The sequence below is a fragment of the Ostrea edulis genome, chromosome 1 (assembly GCF_947568905.1).
Source record: "Ostrea edulis chromosome 1, xbOstEdul1.1, whole genome shotgun sequence".
NCBI classification, from domain to species: Eukaryota; Metazoa; Mollusca; class Bivalvia; order Ostreida; family Ostreidae; genus Ostrea; species Ostrea edulis.
This window is the reverse complement of record NC_079164.1, coordinates 80,629,706-80,647,479: the sequence shown is the minus strand read 5'-3', so window position 1 is coordinate 80,647,479 and position 17,774 is coordinate 80,629,706. Positions and strand designations below refer to the sequence as shown.

At 37.2% G+C, this 17,774-nt stretch overlaps 2 protein-coding genes across 7 annotated transcripts in view; both read left to right on the top strand.

Annotated features, from left to right (window-relative positions):
* The window catches only part of LOC130054058 (uncharacterized), a 1,204,346-nt gene that overhangs the window by 629,543 nt on the left and 557,029 nt on the right, over positions 1–17,774 (top strand). The window lies entirely within an intron of this gene.
* LOC125667137 (uncharacterized) overlaps positions 1–17,774 on the top strand; it is a 66,181-nt gene that overhangs the window by 34,880 nt on the left and 13,527 nt on the right. The window contains exons 1-5 of one of the 6 annotated variants that reach the window (XM_056162384.1): positions 14,321–14,424; positions 14,910–15,194; positions 15,297–15,413; positions 15,621–17,592; positions 17,680–17,732. The exons of 2 other annotated variants lie outside the window; for them this stretch is intronic. The gene's annotated coding sequence lies outside the window, so the exon portion shown is untranslated. Of the gene's footprint in view, positions 1–14,320; positions 14,425–14,909; positions 15,195–15,296; positions 15,440–15,620; positions 17,593–17,679; positions 17,733–17,774 lie in introns of those variants that run through there. 3 more of the 6 variants (XM_056162376.1, XM_056162373.1, XM_056162382.1) reach the window with 3 other exon arrangements.

Here is a 17,774-nt window from a genome sequence, read left to right as displayed (position 1 = left end):
ACAGTCAAAATCAGTGTGCCAAGAACGGCTTAACGATCGGTATGAAACACGTCAGACAGCATTTGACCCAATGATAGGTTGTATTGACGAACTAGATTGATATAACGACCATATAATTTGCGAAATGCTGACTTCAATCGAGACTGTTGAAACCCCTGTACCATCAAGTTGTTTGTCAGTAGCTTACCTCAATTTAAAAACTGACTATACCCAGAACAAGCTCTTGTATATCGAATCAGTTGAGATATATAAACACCATATGCAGGTGATAATGGAATATTGCTACATAAATATGGGAAGTTTACGATAGAGAAGCTGAAATCATCCCGTTTGTCATACAGTTGAGTTGTCAGTTTGCCGTTAATGTCTACTTTCAATAAAATATCTAAGTATGAAGCAGAAGTGGACGACTCTGTAATAGAAATACGCATAATCTTAATATACATCTTATGCTAAGCTCTTTTAACCTTTTGGAAGGCAGAGAAACTATGCTTGAAAATATTCTACAAATACTCAGTGTAGAAGTGTATGCTTTGTTTGAATATCAAGATCATGAATGGCAATTTTTATCTTTCAAAGTACAAGCTTTGAAAATATTTCTTATACAAAATGAAAGCAAATCATGTTAACTGTTGCAAATACATTGTATAAAAATAGAGGGGTTTTGCCATAGACTGCCGTAACCTGTAGATTGTAATCTTTAGTTTCAAATCACCTCCGTGGCCGAGTGGCTAGAGCGTCGCGCTCAAAATCACACGGCCTCTCACCTCTGGTCGGCGCGGGTTCGAATCCCGCTCGCGCCGGTGAGAAAGTTTCCCACTCTACTTTCGGAAGGTCGGTGGTCTCTTCCCAGGTACATTGTATCTGGGTTGTCTCTTCCACCAATAAAAACTGGGCGCCACCAGATAAATGAAAAATTGTTGAGTGTGGCGGAAAACATCAATCAACAATCAAATAAGTTTATAATTTGATTATGATATACTCTCCATTAATTTGGAAGAAATAAAGAATATCTTATCTTATACAATGTACATGTAAATGCATAACTTGGAAACAGCTATATTTTCTTAAGAAGTAAATCAAGTATTCAACAGGATCGGCATTTGAGAGGATGGATTGATTGAATATTGTTTGACGGGACGTCAAGAAATTTTCACTCATATGGATATGCAAACTTTGCCGGTGAAGGACTGCAAAATTTCGACCTATTAACAGAGAGAGAAACACGGACCTTCGGATACACCAGAGGTTGGATCAGGTGTCCAGGAGGAGTAAGCATCCCCTATCGACCGGTCACATCCGCCGTGATCCCCACATCCCAATTAGGCAAATGGGGTCATCCGCAGCCAAAACTAGTGCGCCAAGAACGGTCCAACAATCGGCACGAAACACACCAGACATCACCCGACCCAACAACAGGCTGCAACGGCAAACCAGATAGCCACAAATGCGATAAAGTACAATACGAATTTTAACTAGAAACAAATGTGGTGCATAAAAAATAAAACTTGTTCATTGAATATTTTTTTTCTTTTTAGTATGTATTACAGTTCAAACTAACCAATCAAATTCCCAACATTACGTGCAGAAATAAAAATCCTGAAATATCTATAAATTTTAAGTAATTTTAAATTACAGCATTATGATAGAAATTGTATAAATTCATTAAACATTTCTAATAACCTCTATTTGCATGGAAAATTATAGATGTGGCGCTAGCATTCTAATCTTTCTCTAAAAGACGAGTGAGTATATATTGTATAATGCTAGCTGTAACCTCACGTGACAGTATCTTGGCGTACGTGAAATAAAATTATTATCCTATAACTATCATTATGGCTGGTTTTATGTTGTAAACAAACTCTGATTGTCAGTGTCATCAAATTAATTATTTTGTAGGTCAAAGAATGACAACTCTTTGTAAATGATAACGACGGTAAATATGCATGTATAACTTTGCAGTTTCTAACGGTATCATTGGATCAATAGGGTATGGAAGTTTCTCCGATTGCCGAGATTTTTAACTTCCGGGTTCATCAACTTCTCAGATTGCTGTGGGGAGAATGATATACATAGATTTAGCGATTATGTGGAGGTTTTAACGAGATAAACATGGAAATTGAAGCAGCAGTGAAGTCGCTGTGGGTTCTTCGCTTCGAGAGCAGTTGTAAATCATGTTGTATGTTATATCAATATATGTAATGACATTTGCCATTTTAAAATTTGAGGCAAACGATGGTTCGCTGCACCTCAAAACACAGGATGATTATTGGCATCAGATTCAAGGACAACATGACCTGAAAGACACCCAATGCTGCGATTTACTAAAGTGTGGACTCCTATTGGCACTGAAATAGTTCACATTTATGAAGATGTATTATGATCAACAAACATTTTAAACGTGATAGAGTTTAATCATAATGATAAAGAATTTTTCTTGTCTTTATAATGCTAGTAAATTCTCTTAAATTCATTAATTGAATTATAAAACACACACATAACCACATGTACATATACTTTATTATGATATATGTGGTACATCTAGGAAAGTTATGTAATTACATGTATACTATGAAATTTACATTAAAGAGTTTTTCTTATTTTAAATTAACCAAAATATGTATAGAAATAGTGTACAACTTTACACAAATCATTGAATTACATGCATTCACTAAAGAAATGGATTTGACTTTTTTTTTTATAATGCAGATTTGAAAACCTGTAGAATGAGAAAAAAGACTTTATATTGATGTGAATATGTAAAAACGTAATGTAGCATATAATGTATTCATCACTTTTAACTTGGAAAATTCAGTATGACAGATTCAAGGTATACATCTACTTGCAATTATTATGATGAGTTAGTAGGATTTATCTGCAATTTCTTTCAAAAGGGGAGCCTTCAAATCACATAGGCCACACAAAGCTGAAATATTCTGTTAGATCGATATCTATACTGTGATGGAATATGGCTAAGGATAAAAAAAATATTCTCTCATTTTCCCATCCTACATGAATTCTGCTTCTGCAAAATTTACAGCAAAGTTGTGCATCCTCTTTTGAGAGGTGGGATGCATTTGTAAGAGGGAGTGGGATATTAAGTGTCGTATCATTTGAAAGTTGGTCAAATATACAAAATCCTTTGTCCGCCAGGAACATATCACCAACTTGCAACTTCTCTAAAATGCCACAATGGTGCACAATTAACAAGCCTGTATGTAACGGTCTAGTGGTTCGATCACTGGACCGTGAATTTATTTTATGCGATTACTGTTGTTGTAAATATAATTTAACAGACTCAACAGAAACAATTGTTTAATGTTGAGTATATCAGAATATGTCGGATGATCGTTCGCGATGGACTCCAAATAATTTACTAGCAAGTAATAAAGAGATGAATTAAAGTTTACAAGGTTTATTCAACGAAATAACAAATAGAGTTAATAAATTATGGCACTGAACACAATCTCAAAAATATAGCGCAAGGCTGCAGTCGTCTATAATCCTAATAGAAATAATATACTGTATCCCTATCAATGAATATTACAACTCACTGAAAGTCACCTAAAATAGCAATAAAATTTACTTCATCCCCCCTCTTACTAAAACCTAATCATTTCTAACTTTAAAATAATACCTACATCTATCTAATAAAGTAGAAAAAGTTGGAGTCCCCGTGGGGACGCGCGCTCCCTCTTTTATACCCTCGTCCAACGATTTCGTTCCAATGGGAACGGATTCCGTTGGAAATCCAACCAAAATTGTTCATATATAACTAGAATTAATATTGAACTATTAATAAACTGGAAAATAACACTAGTCTAATTCAATTTAATCTAAGTAATTAATTAATTACCTCCAAAGCAATAGTTCTGGTATTAATGCCAAAATTTACTGGAGCAACAATATTTCGTTGGCGGATCCTTAAACAGATAGGTAAAACGTCATCGGAAATGACATATGTAACGTGCGCGGTACAACGTCAAGCAAAAGAGAAAGTAGAGATACACATAACGCGAAAAATGAGATCTGTAGCCCAATACACTATTTCACAATGGTATACATGAATAAAGCAAGGTAATTCATTTGTAATAATACGTGTAATATGGAATTCCCGTAGAAGCGAGCGTATCTTCGCTAACTTGCAGTAATTTCTATAATGTACACACGTTAATTCTAACATACGATCCTTCAAACTGCATGATGATATGTACACACAAAAACGCATTATTATGAATATGCTCAATATATCACTAGAAATATCTCGTGAATATAATGCTAGATACATTCTATAGGTTATAATCTACAGAGCTGTTTTTAATAGTTTAAATCTATGTACATTACATTGTGTGCTCGCTTCAACAAAAGTAAGAAAATACTTCATGGGGAAGTACATACATGTATAAAAATACAAAAACCTCACATTTCTCCCCCCTTTAATTTCCATGCCCTCATGGAACACATGAACTACATTATAATTTTAAAAAATATACAACAATATGCAAACGTGGAAATAGCCACAGTTTGAATGTCTTTAAATTATTTCTCTTTAAAACCTCCCATGGTTGAACCTGTTGGCAGTGAATTGCTTCCTGGGCCTGTCGTTCACATTCCTGGGCCTTATGGGTGAACGCTGCCTAACAAGCTGTTTGTTTTCTATTCCCTGGTCTCGAATGGTCCGTAAAATGTCCGTTTGATTCTGCATTTCTCGCAGTTATAGGTCCATGTTTCTATTTAGTCCAAATATTCCATTCAGGATGTCATACACTAGTCGAGTTGGTGATTTTTCCCTGGTCTCGGTGTTTCTTGCCTGTTTTCTGTCTGGGATTTCTTTTTCTGTCAATTGTCTTTCTGAGACTCTGTTTCTTGTTGTTTCTCTGTCTGGGGTCTTGTCTCTTGGCTGCCTGTCAGGGGTCTTGTTTCTTGGCTGCCTATGCCTGTCAGGGGTCTTGTTTCTTGGCTGCCTGTCAGGGGTCTTGTTCCTTGGTTGCTTTGGTCTCATTATGCTCCTTTCATCTGCTGGCGACACTATTCTTTCAGGTGACAGACCCCGCTTTCTCCCAGGGTTGCTGAGGTCAAGGGCTTCAACAATCGGAGCGTCCTGCAACATCTTTGTCTCATTTGTCTCATTGTGCGAGAATCTGCTGACACTACCAATGCTGGAAGTCGACAAGTTCAGGGGTTCGGATTCATGAGGGATGTCCTTCCTGGGTGGATAGCTATTTGTTGCTGCAGGTACTAAAAGGGGAAACCCTGGAGATGGTGGCTCTGACGTTTCATCATCAGGAAGGCCAGGAGCTCTCCAGCATTTATGTTAATTTCTAACTCAGGGTATGAAATTGGCGTAGAGGAAGTCCTGGTGGCTACAGCAGTTCCCTCGGGTTTGGTGATCTTTTTCGCCCTTTCTCTTGACTCTTCCTTTCCCAGCCGCTCGTAATTTAACCCCTCCAATGGCATGATCGAGTGTTGGTTTCGATGAAGGTAGTCAGTCTCCTTAACCTGTTCTCCTTTCTTCACTAGTTCCTTCACTGCCTCTTTGTGTTTTCCATAACTCTTAACATGTTCTCTCAGCTTAGTCTCATCCTCTGTTTGAAAGTGGCATAAGGAACAATAGAATGGAATGGAATCCAGGGCAACATGATATTTAAAAAAAATGGCTGATGACGTGCCTCTTCTCCCCTTCATAGGCTTTACCGTCCTCACACCCCAAACAACGGTAGGCTCTCCCCCTCTTCAGTAGTTCTTGTTGTAGATTTAGTGACATCTAAAATATAGAGAATGTTCCGGTAATATAAAACATGCCTCCGTCTTTAACTCTTGTAGTAAGATACATCCCCATGTAATCGAAGAATAATTCAAAATGTCACTAATATAGATTCCTATGATAACTATGATGTAAGACGACTGCAAGCCCTTCTCGCGACCCATGTATATTTCATGGTCATAAAAGTAATTTAGTCTCTGGAGTAGTTTCAATAAATTTGAAGTATTAAATCTATTTTCTTTTGAAAAATGCCATGAGAAACAGAGTTATGTCGACATAGCAGTCAGACAACTGCAAGCTGTGTATGAGCATTGAAATTCATGACTAAATGACTGCTTCAAGAGATTACAGGTTCGGTAGCAATAAAAGAAGAGTATTAACAGGTTTTATTACAGACTCTCTCTGAGAAGTAACATGACAAGATATTACATGTAAATGTAGTCAAATCCAGGATGCTCACTGTTGTCAAGCCAAAAATTTAGGTGCGATAGGGTTTAAGCCTATCATGGTGCACTACTTTCAGGTTTCCGTTCTCTAAATTCTTTATTTTATAATTCAGATCAGAGATCTTCTGTACTAGTAAACAAGGGCCCCAATAGGAATCGTTTAATTTTCCTGTGTTAGTTTCAAGTAGCCACACTTTGTCTCCAGGCTTGTATATATTCATTGAAGCTCTCAAATTATAGAAATGCCTTTGTCTTTCAGTTGAACTTTGAATGTGTTTCCTTGCAATACTGTGTGCTTCCTGCAGATGATCCCGGAGGGATTCAATATAACTCCCATAATCCACAACAGGAAGGTTACTTTTTGTTCGGCAGGTTACTTTTTGTTCGGCTACCAAAAACTATCTCAAATGGCATACGAATTTCTCTACCAAACATCATAAGGTTAGGTGTAACACCTGTAGTCTCATGAACACTAGAACGATAAGCATCCCCAAGACATCCTAAGTATAAATCCCAGTCTGTTTTTTCATCTTTGATATAACTCTTGATCATTTTCAGGAGAGTTCGGTTGAATCGCTAAGTTTTCCCGTTACACTGGGGATGTCTTGGTATGGTTCTTTTCTTTTTAATTTCTAGAAGTTCACACAGTTCATAGAAAAGTTGGCTTTCATAATTGCGACCTTGATCAGTCAATATAGAATCGGAGCACACATAACGACTGATAACCTCGTTGAGTATAACTCTAGCAGTTGTAATTGCAGTTAAATCTGATATTGGGATAATTTCGACCCAGTTGGTGAAATGATCCGTGACAGTTAGTATATATTTACTTCCTCTAGGAGTTTCAGGTAAGGGACCAAGAATATCAGAAGAAAGTCTATCGAGAGGAGCTCCTACTGCCATTTGACCTAACTCAGCCCTGGGGCTTTTATAAGGTTTTCTGTTTATCTCACAGGGTTTACAACCTGCTACATATGCACCAACATCTTCCCTCATTTCAAACCAGAAAAAGTTCCGTGATACTTTTTCTTGCGTTTTCTTTCTACCCAAAATGACCACTTAATAGATTGTCATGAGCAAGGGACATAGCCTCCTTTCTGAACTTTTTGAGGGTAACTAATTGAAGATGAAATCCAGAATTATCTTTCTTATGAAACCCCTTCACAAGGAGACCATCTGAAATTTTGAATGAATCAAATATATGCCAGTAGTAACGGACTGCTCTAGACTGCATCATAATTTCAGCAGGAGCTTGGTCGACTCTTGCTCTCAACCCAATTATACAAAACTCCAATATCTGGATCCTCTTTCTGTTCTTTCTGTATTTGGGCATAGCTATACTTCTGCCAAACAGTTGAATATCCTAAGTCAGTTTTGTGACTTTCTTGTCTTGTCTTTACAGCCCGTGTGGAATTCAAAGAATCAACATTATCTCTACATTTATAATCATTCAAATCTTTTGCAGGGTCATGATCATATTTTTCAGAATTTCCCAGGAAGGAACTACACATGTCAGTTGCCCTTTTCATACATTTGTTACAGGGACCACATTTTAAATATTCAAGACTATCTGTGTTTGGGCAAGTACAATCTGCAGGATTTTCACATCTACTCAAAGCATCAGCATTGCTGTGTTTTGGACCGGGTCGATTTTGAATTGAGAAGCTAAAATACGACAAAATTTCCAACCATCGAGCAATACGTCCCTTGGGTTCTTTTGAGTGTAAATAGCCAAACGAGCGCTTGATGGTCAGTACGCACAGTGAAGCGACGACCTAATAAATATTGCCTATAATACTCGACAAAATATCGCAGTGCAAGTAGCTCCTTGTCAGTAATGCAATAGTTCTTTTCACTTTTATTCAAGGACCTGCTTCCATAGGCCATTACCCTTTCTTGTCCATTTTGTACTTGTGATAAGACACCAGCTATTGCTGAATCACTGGCATCTGTATCTAAATTGTATTCACCTTCATCTAGAGGGTAAGCAAGGATTTTTGGACTTGTAAATATTTTCTTTAGCTCAACGAAAGCTTTTTCACACTCATCAGTCCAGATGAATGGTCTCCCTTTCTTTGTCAACAGTCGACTATGGGTCTAACTAAATTTGCAAAACCCTTGATAAATTTTCTATAGTAACTCCCCATTCCCAATAATTGTCTAACTTCTGTAACTGATGAGGGCCTTGACCACTGTAAGATTTTTGCTACATTATCTGGGTTTGGAAGTACACCTTCAGCAGATACAACATGGCCTAGAAATGTGACACTTGTCTGAAAAAGATGACACTTGTCTGGTTTTAGTTTCATTCCAGATTCAGATATCTTCAATAAAACATTCTCGACTCTTTGCAGGTGCTCGTGAAAAGATGAACCAAAGACAACAATGTCATCTAGATAAATGATGCAGGTCTGCCAATTTAACCCTTGTAATACAAGTTCCATAAGCCTTTGGAATGTGGCACAAGCAGTACTCAAGCCCATAGGCATTGTAGTGAATTCATAAAGACCATATTTGGTAATAAAAGCTGTTTTGGGGATATCTTCCTCTTTTACAGGAACCTGGTGATACCCAGCTGTAAGGTCAAATGTAGAAAAGTAAACAGATCCTCTAACTGAATCTATACAGCCCTGAACTCGAGGGAGAGGAAATGCATCCTGACGGGTTACAGTGTTGAGACGCCTGTAGTCAATACAACATCCAGTTTTTCCATTTTTCTTTTTAACAAGTACAATGGGACTGGCCGAAGGAGAGCTTGATTTTCTAATAATTCCTTGTTCTAGCATATTTTTAACAACTTTCTGTTCTTCCTCTGCAAATGCCAAAGGGACTCTCCTAGGAAGTTGCCTGATAGGTTTGGCATCTCCAGTATCTATCTCGTGTCGTACAAGGTCAGTGACTCCTAGGTCTGATTCATTTTTTGAAAATGTCGTTTGATATTTGCAGAGAAGATCCGAAATGCTACGATTCTCACCTAAAGTCTTGCTAACAGAAGACCTATTATACAGATCTAATAGATGTTCAGGAACATCCTTGTCATTATCCAAGAATTGAGCTTCAGATTCCTTTTCCTGTAAAGAGTTGTTTCCCTTTTCAGAATTTTCTCCTAGTTGGATCCTCCAAATGGAGTAATTACTTTGATCAGCAAAACTCTCTGCTGACATAATTGTTTGAATATTTGTAAAGTCTACTAGTTCAGCATCTCCCAAGATTTCACCTTGTTTTATGCTAATTTCCGTTTTAAGAGGGTTCATAACCCTTATTTTCGTGGTAACTCTCTTTCCTAAGTCTACAAGACAAGAAGCCATCAATAGTGAAAGCCTGTTATTAAAATCTTCTGAGGGTTCAATACAAAATATCTGCTGAGGTAAAGTCTGGTCGGTTTCAGACCTATCTATAAAAACATCCACTAAGGCCTCACTATATGGAGGAATGACAGTTGTATCAACTGTTGATACTTTTCTTATTCTGTCAATTATTTTACTGACCTCATATCATGACCTCTAAATGTGATTAAGTTTTCATGTAATTTTATGTCAACTGGACCATTTTCTTTCTTTGTTAAGATGTCTAATCCTAACAGGGCTTCATCTTCTATCTCCGCCACAATTATTTCTTCCATAATTGTTGCCTGACCCAGCTGAATGCAAGGTGAAGATAACGAACAGTGATCAATCTCATAACTCCTACAAGCAATACAAAATAGATAGTTGGGCAAACACGGACCCCTGGACACACCAGAGGCGGGATCAGGTGCCTAGGAGGAGTAAGCATCCCCTGTTGACCGGTCACACCCGCCGTGAGCCCCATATCCTGATCAGGTAAACGGAGTTATCCGCAGTCAAAATCAGTGTGCCAAGAACGGCTTAACAATCGGTATGAAACACGTCAGACAGCATTTGACCCAATGCGAGGTTGTATTGACGAACTAGATCGTTATAACGACCATAGAATTTGCGAAATGCTGACTTCAATCGAGACTGTTGAAATCCCTGTACCATCAACTTGTTTGTCAGTAGCTTACCTCGATTTAAAAACTGACTATACCCAGAACAAGCTCTTGCATATCGAATCAGTTGAGATATATAAACACCATATGCAGGTGATAATGGAATATTACTACATAAATGTGGGAAGTTGACGATGGAGAAGCTGAAATCATCCCGTTTGTCATACAGTTGAGTTGTTAGTTTGCCGTTAATGTCTACTTTCAATAAAATATCTAAGTATGAAGCAGAAGTGGACGACTCTGTGGTGTCCTTTATTTCGAGCTCACAGGGATATATCAAATCGACATATGAATGAAAGATATCTTTGTTAATAGACAAAACGTCATCGATATATCTATAAGTCGAATTGAAGGTCACATCGAGAGATTTGTTTTTCTCACGTAGAAGTTTTTGAATAAATTCTGCTTCATATGAATATAAAAACAGGTCAGCTAACAAAGGAGCACAATTCGTGCCCATGGGAATTCCAACAGACTGTTGGAAGACCTGATCACCAAAGACCACGAAGATATTGTCAATGAGGAACTCTAGCATATTTTTTATTTCAACTTCAGAGTACTTGTGCGTGGAATCAGAGTGGTGTTTAACAAAGTAAGTTTTTGAATGACTGATCACTAGATATGAATATTTCTGTTTTCCGTTTTTGAATCTCAAAAATGGCCTATCCCAACTCTTTTAAGGGTTCTCCATTAACACCTTTTAATGAACGAGATTGTTTTAAATTTGGCCTTAATCTCTTTGGAATCCTATCAAAAATTTTCCTAGAAATAATAGATCTAGTCGCTCCCGTATCAGTTGTCCAGTCTATATTGACACCCTGAACAGAACCACTGATACAAATTCCTGGAGTTCCATTTATCTGTCTTAATGTATCACAGGGGGACGATTGACCAGGGTGTAGAGCATTTCCGTCTTCAATCCCAGAAGACTTTTTCCAAGTAGATTTACAAACTCCATCTGCTAATGTGTCAAGATTTGAAATTGAGTCAGGAGAATTACCGGTATATTCTACCTGATGATCAACATTTAAAACAATTGGTTCCACCTCACAGTCTACCCAACTGTTTTCAAGCCTCTCTGAACCCGGTACCACCTCACAGTCTACCCGACTGTTTCCAAGCCTCTCGAAATCTGAAACCACCCCACAGTCTACCCGACTGTTTACAGGTCTCTCCAAAGAAGTACCACTCCAATCCAGCTCTACTCCGAGTACTAATTTTTGCCCACAGACATGTCCATGTTCCTCGCTTTTAGATGAAGCAGGACCTGAAATATTGGCACTCAACATTGAATAGCAGGGGGTTTCAGTAAAACATTTCAACTTAATCTCATTCCCTACACCAAGGTCTTCCTGTACCACACTGTTTTCTAGTAAACTCTGAATTGATTTAGAATTTTTTTTATTTGAATTACCATCATCAAAAGTTGGGCCATTCTCAAAATTCATCTGGGTCACCTCTAGGCCGACAGAACTGACCCGTTCTAGTTTAACTGACATGGTTTAGATTGGTTTGCTACTGGACTTAGAGGTTTATTGCCTCTTGGACCCTTCAGAGTCTTTTCACTCCGACAGCTATTAGCATAATGCCCAGGCTCTCCAAACCTGTAGCATTTAGGAGGACCTCTCTGTTTCTGTGCAACATGGTCATTGGACTGCAAAGAATCTTTAAGTTCCAGAAGAGCACTCTTTAAGTCTTCTTTTGTGATATATTGAGAGGTACTAGGGTTGGGTTTTACATCTCCGGTTTCTTCCCTAGATTTGTTCCTAGCATTAGAATGAGGATTGTTTCTTGTAACTACTTCATCAGTTGAACTTGTTGATGATATACCTCTATCTGCAGCTTGTCTGGTGGGTTTCCTACGATTTACCCAATCACTGTTGTCGTTGGCACGAGGATATCTAGTAGCTCCCTCGTATTCTATTACATGCCTTGTTGCCTCCTCGATTGTTTTGGGAGTTCTGTTTAACTCAACATGTAATCTAGCCTTCTCACTTGAGAGTCCGAGAAGAAATTTAGAAACAAGGTCCTCCTGTCTAGTATTACCATCCCTACTTGGGTAGGCCTTACTGTATAGGCTCTTTAACTCAGCTGCATATGTTTGGACCAGTTCTCCATTTTTCTGGTCTCTGCAGCGAAATTTTGTCTGATAAGTCTTATTTGTTTCTATGACACCAAATCGACACCCTATTTCTTTAATAAGATTTTTGTAATTTGACAGTATTTCTGGTCCGAGTTCCTCATACACAAAATCACCTGCTGCACCTTGCAGTCTAGGGAGCAATTTACCTAATTTTTCCTTTCCAGACCACCCATTGTAATTGGCCACTGCCTCAAATCGGTTTATATAAGATTTCCACTTTTCATCAGATTCCCCCTTAAATGCAGGTAACTTTGCTGCCGAATTGTTTGTAGTTCTCTTATACAACTTTGAGGTTAATACCGAACTGACATTGGGAGACTCAGACTCAGAATTATCTGACAACTCAGATTCTTGATCAGCAGTTTGCTCATGGACATGAGTTCTCCTTGAAGAGGAAGACGACAGACTTCGGAACGCCCTATTACTGTGCTTATGTGTAGATCTACTCTCATTTGGATTTATTGTGGAAGGATTCTCATGCACTGAGCTCTCTTTTATTTCTGTGATAGCATTCCTGAACATAGAGCCGAGGGCATCCGTCATCCTTGTGAAAGCTCCATTTAAAACTTGAGTGAACTCATGTAACATGTTCGTAGGGACATTTGTCTCACTCTCTTTGTCGGAGTTATCTCCCTCATAATGGGGAGCAACGCACTTATCGGGGCTGATTGTATTGAATCTAGCACTATTTGATCTAGACCTTGTATATGTCTTATTTCTCTTAACAGAGGATGATGGTGTGACGCCATAAAATGCACCATGCGTCATAATATGTGGGGAGAGAACACCTAGTGATGGTCCCAAATGCTCCTCTGTATTGGTGTTAGAATCTTTAGAAAAATTATTTTCATCATATGCTGCATTTATTTCATCATCACTTGGACATGTTTCAGTACATGTATGAAAATGTATTTCTTGAGGATTAGCCTTCTGGGGTATCTCATCCTGAGATGAACATTCCTCAGTCTCAGCTATTTGAATTCCAGTTTCCCTCAATTCCTCTTCCTTTTGTGAGGCTTGTAGCCTTGTAAACATTTTGTAATTTAATCCCTATCAGATATGGGCGGAACCAATAAAAAAAAAAAAAAAAAACCCAAAAAACAACAAATACAACAACTGTGACTTCAAAACTGAAATACGTAAGTCCGCATCACTGGATCTACACCTGAAATTTGTAGATCCCACTTCTGACACCAAAAATGTAACGGTCTAGTGGTTCGATCACTGGACCGTGAATTTATTTTATGCGATTACTGTTGTTGTAAATATAATTTAACAGACTCAACAGAAACAATTGTTTAATGTTGAGTATATCAGAATATGTCGGATGATCGTTCGCGATGGACTCCAAATAATTTACTAGCAAGTAATAAAGAGATGAATTAAAGTTTACAAGGTTTATTCAACGAAATAACAAATAGAGTTAATAAATTATGGCACTGAACACAATCTCAAAAATATAGCGCAAGGCTGCAGTCGTCTATAATCCTAATAGATATAATATACTGTATCCCTATCAATGAATATTACATCTCACTGAAAGTCACCTAAAATAGCAGTAAAATTTACTTCATCCCCCTCTTACTAAAACCTAATCATTTCTAACTTAAAATAATACCTACATCTATCTAATAAAGTAGAAAAAGTTGGAGTCCCCGTGGGGACTCTTTTATACTCTCGTCCAACGATTTCGTTCCAATGGGAACGGATTCCGTTGGAAATCCAACCAAAATTGTGACTGGAAAATAGTTCATATATAACTAGAATTAATATTGAACTATTAATAAACTGGAAAATAACACTAGTCTCATTCAATCTAATCTAAGTAATTAATTAATTACTTCCAAAGCAATAGTTCTGGTATTAATGCCAAAATTTACTGGAGCAACAATATTTCGTTGGCGGATCCTTAAACAGATAGGTAAAACGCCACCGGAAATGACATATGTAACGTGCGCGGTACAACGTCAAGCAAAAGAGAAAGTAGAGATACACATAACGCGAAAAATGAGATCTGCAGCCCAGTACACTATTTCACAATGGTATACAAGAATAAAGCAAGGTAATTCATTTGTAATAATACGTGTAATATGGAATTCCCGTAGAAGCGAGCGTATCTTCGCTAACTTGCAGTAATTTCTATAATGGACACACGTTAATTCTAACATACGATCCTTCAAACTGCATGATGATATGTACACACAAAAACGCATTATTATGAATATGCTCAATATATCACTAGAAATATCTCGTGAATATAATGCTAGATACATTCTATAGGTTATAATCTACAGAGCTGTTTTTAATAGTTTAAATCTATGTACATTACATTGTGTGCTCGCTTCAACAAAAGTAAGAAAATACTTCATGTGGAAGTACATACATGTATAAAAATACAAAAACCTCACATGTATATAGGTTCCTGCATGATTAAATTTTGTATTGTGTTTCAAGAGAACTCGTATATCTTTTTTGTATAATCATGCAAAATTGCCACATGACATTGGTAAGAATGATTGTAAAACTCATATTCTGTGTTGATTTCAGAAACTACAATTTTGTTGTGTAGTGAGCCATTTTAAGTCAATAAATACAGCAACTTGTGGTATATTACTTTTTTAATAAACACAATGCATCTTCACATGTACATGTGGGAACCGGAGTTGATGTTGAGACGGCTACCAATATTCCTGTACCAGACAAGAACGAAGGGCATCTACATGATCACAAGTATACAACATCAAACCCTAACATTGAAAGGGTACAGTGTAAAAGACAAGTATTACCAGATACTAGTACATCAAACCAGGAAGTTACAACTATTGTTGTAAAGTTTAGTGTCTGTTGGTTTTTCTGTATTTTATTCTGATTTCAGTGTTATTCAAATTTATATGCATACCAAATACTATAATGGTATAGTTTTTGTTCTCACAGCTTCCCTTGAAGACTTGGATGTTGTAAACATGCAGTGAGAAATAAACCTGCTTGATTACATGTAAAGCAAACCATCCACGACAATTGGAAACATCATAATTAAAAGACCCTGGAAAAGTATGTTTTAGCATTTTGTTATACATGTAAGTAAAAATGAACCATCCACTTTCTATACACTAGATAACAATTTCACAGGTCAGCACAGATTTCACAGTATTCAATCACCAAATAATTTTTGTTTGGGGGGTGGTGGTGGTATAAATGTTGCTGTTTACATCATTTTCTGCTGATATTTTTCATACGTTCATGAACTTTTGTTTGAAGGTATCATGAAAACTGTCTGGAGTGCCCAGTCAACTGACGTACCAAAGTCACTTGAAGATTGCAATGGATACGACAGAAGTGACCTTATATGGCCAAACAGATCCTTCGCTTACAGTAATTACAAGAGTCCCCACAAAAAGAAGGCTTTAATGTGTGTTACACCTAATGCAACTCTTTGTTGTATCAAAATTAAGGGTGTCATCTCAACCCTTTCCCCTTTCTCTAGCAAGGGTATTTTTCTTCTATATTGATACAATAAGTTAGCACCCCTCCACTTTTTCCTGACAGAAGGGAATTATGTAGTTAATTTTTTTTTATTAAATATTGAAATTGATATCGGAGAAGAACTGTCCCCCTTAGGAAATTGTAGTCAATTCTTTCATTATTTTATCTTTATCAGTTCGTCTATCAAAATCGTTTCTAGGCTTATACCCCCCCCCCCCCTGAAATAACTAATTCAACGTGTCCAATATATTCTCGTAGTTTATACACGTGCTAATTGGACGTTGTTCATTGAACAATGATTATTACATAAGATAAGCTTTATTTTAAGTCGGCATGTCAAATACAACAAAGAAACGTAAGCATTTAGACCGACATATTACGTTCCAACATCTTTGTATCCACCCCTTCCTTTCTTTAGCATCGACTAGTAACCTAAATAAACTACATGGCAGAATTTTCCCAGTTCGTGTATGCAGCCAATCGCAAAACAATACACCAAATGACATATTAGCGCTGACTCGCTGTTATGATTGATTGATTATGGTTTTACGCCGTTTTGGCAATATTTCAGACATTTTACGGCGGTTAACTTATTGAAATATGTTTGGTTGTGAGTGTTCGAGTTTCCCCGACGACCCCCAGTCATGAGTGAGCCTACTCTTTTTCGAAAATCAGTGATATCCGGAAGTATTAAAAACGAAAGTGAAACCAAACAAGACTTACAGAGCATAAGAAAAACTAAATGCATAGAGATGTAGGGCTGGAAGGCCTTTACCAAAGTTGTAAATTTTATGATCCCTGTAGTAGGGATTTTGACCCCAGGGCGGGGCCAAACTTAGTATACAGTGTTTATAAAACATTTAATTAACATCTTCTTTAGTACTAATGATACTAAGTTGAAACTAAATGGATATTTAGAAAGAGAAGGTAGTCCTTTACCAAAATTGTAAATTCCATGATCTTAGGGGTAAGGGCTTGGTGTCAGGGTGGTGTCAAAATTATAATAACGAGTTGAAGTACTTATTAAGTTTGCTGATACTGTATAAAATCTAAATGCATACTTAGGAATAGCAGAAAAGGATGTACGAAAAATGGTGAATTTCACAATCCAGGGGTTTGACTCTAGGATGGGTCCAAATTAGTCATATCTTTTAATTTAACGTTAATGCACACATTCCTTTCATCAATATATGCACTGTTGATGGCATTAAAGTTTTAAGAACACATCTTGTTTTATACCTTTGCTGAACATTACAATTTAGCTTAGATATTCAGAACAGGGTGTTTTTTCTACACATGTAGATATCATAGCCCTTGGGAGTAGTGATACTTTTCACTACTACTCAGGTGACCGATAAGGCCTGTGGACCTCTTGCAAGTCTCAATGTTCGCGGGCTTGCACCGAGTTGAAGTTACATCGTACATTTAATTTAATGACCTTGTTTCAACATAATTTGAATACTATAACATATTTAACACTTTTTATTTTGGTTTTAAGCATGAAATTTAAACCGGTGAAGTTCGTGATTTGCATCAGGATTCTGTATGATTGTCTTCCTGTTAAAAGTCATGTGCTTTACAAACGGAAATCATTTTCATATGCAGAGCGTATTTAATTTTGTTCCTAACATTTATTCCACATGAAAATGCACGCTGTTGGATTATCCGTGTTGTTGTCTCTGTTAATGAAGTCAATGTGTACAGACCCCACACCCGTGGAACCACTGTGTAATGATCCTAAATCTCCGTAAGTAACTATGAAATCTTGTATATAATCAATGACAAAAGATGTCAAATCACCGAAATGCTCAAATAAACCAATATCTTTATTTAGAAATATTAAGCGCTGTTGTACCGGATTCAGAACCCTAGGAGGGAAATGCTACCGTGAGTTGTTTATTCTTATACCTAACTCTCAAAGTTTGAACA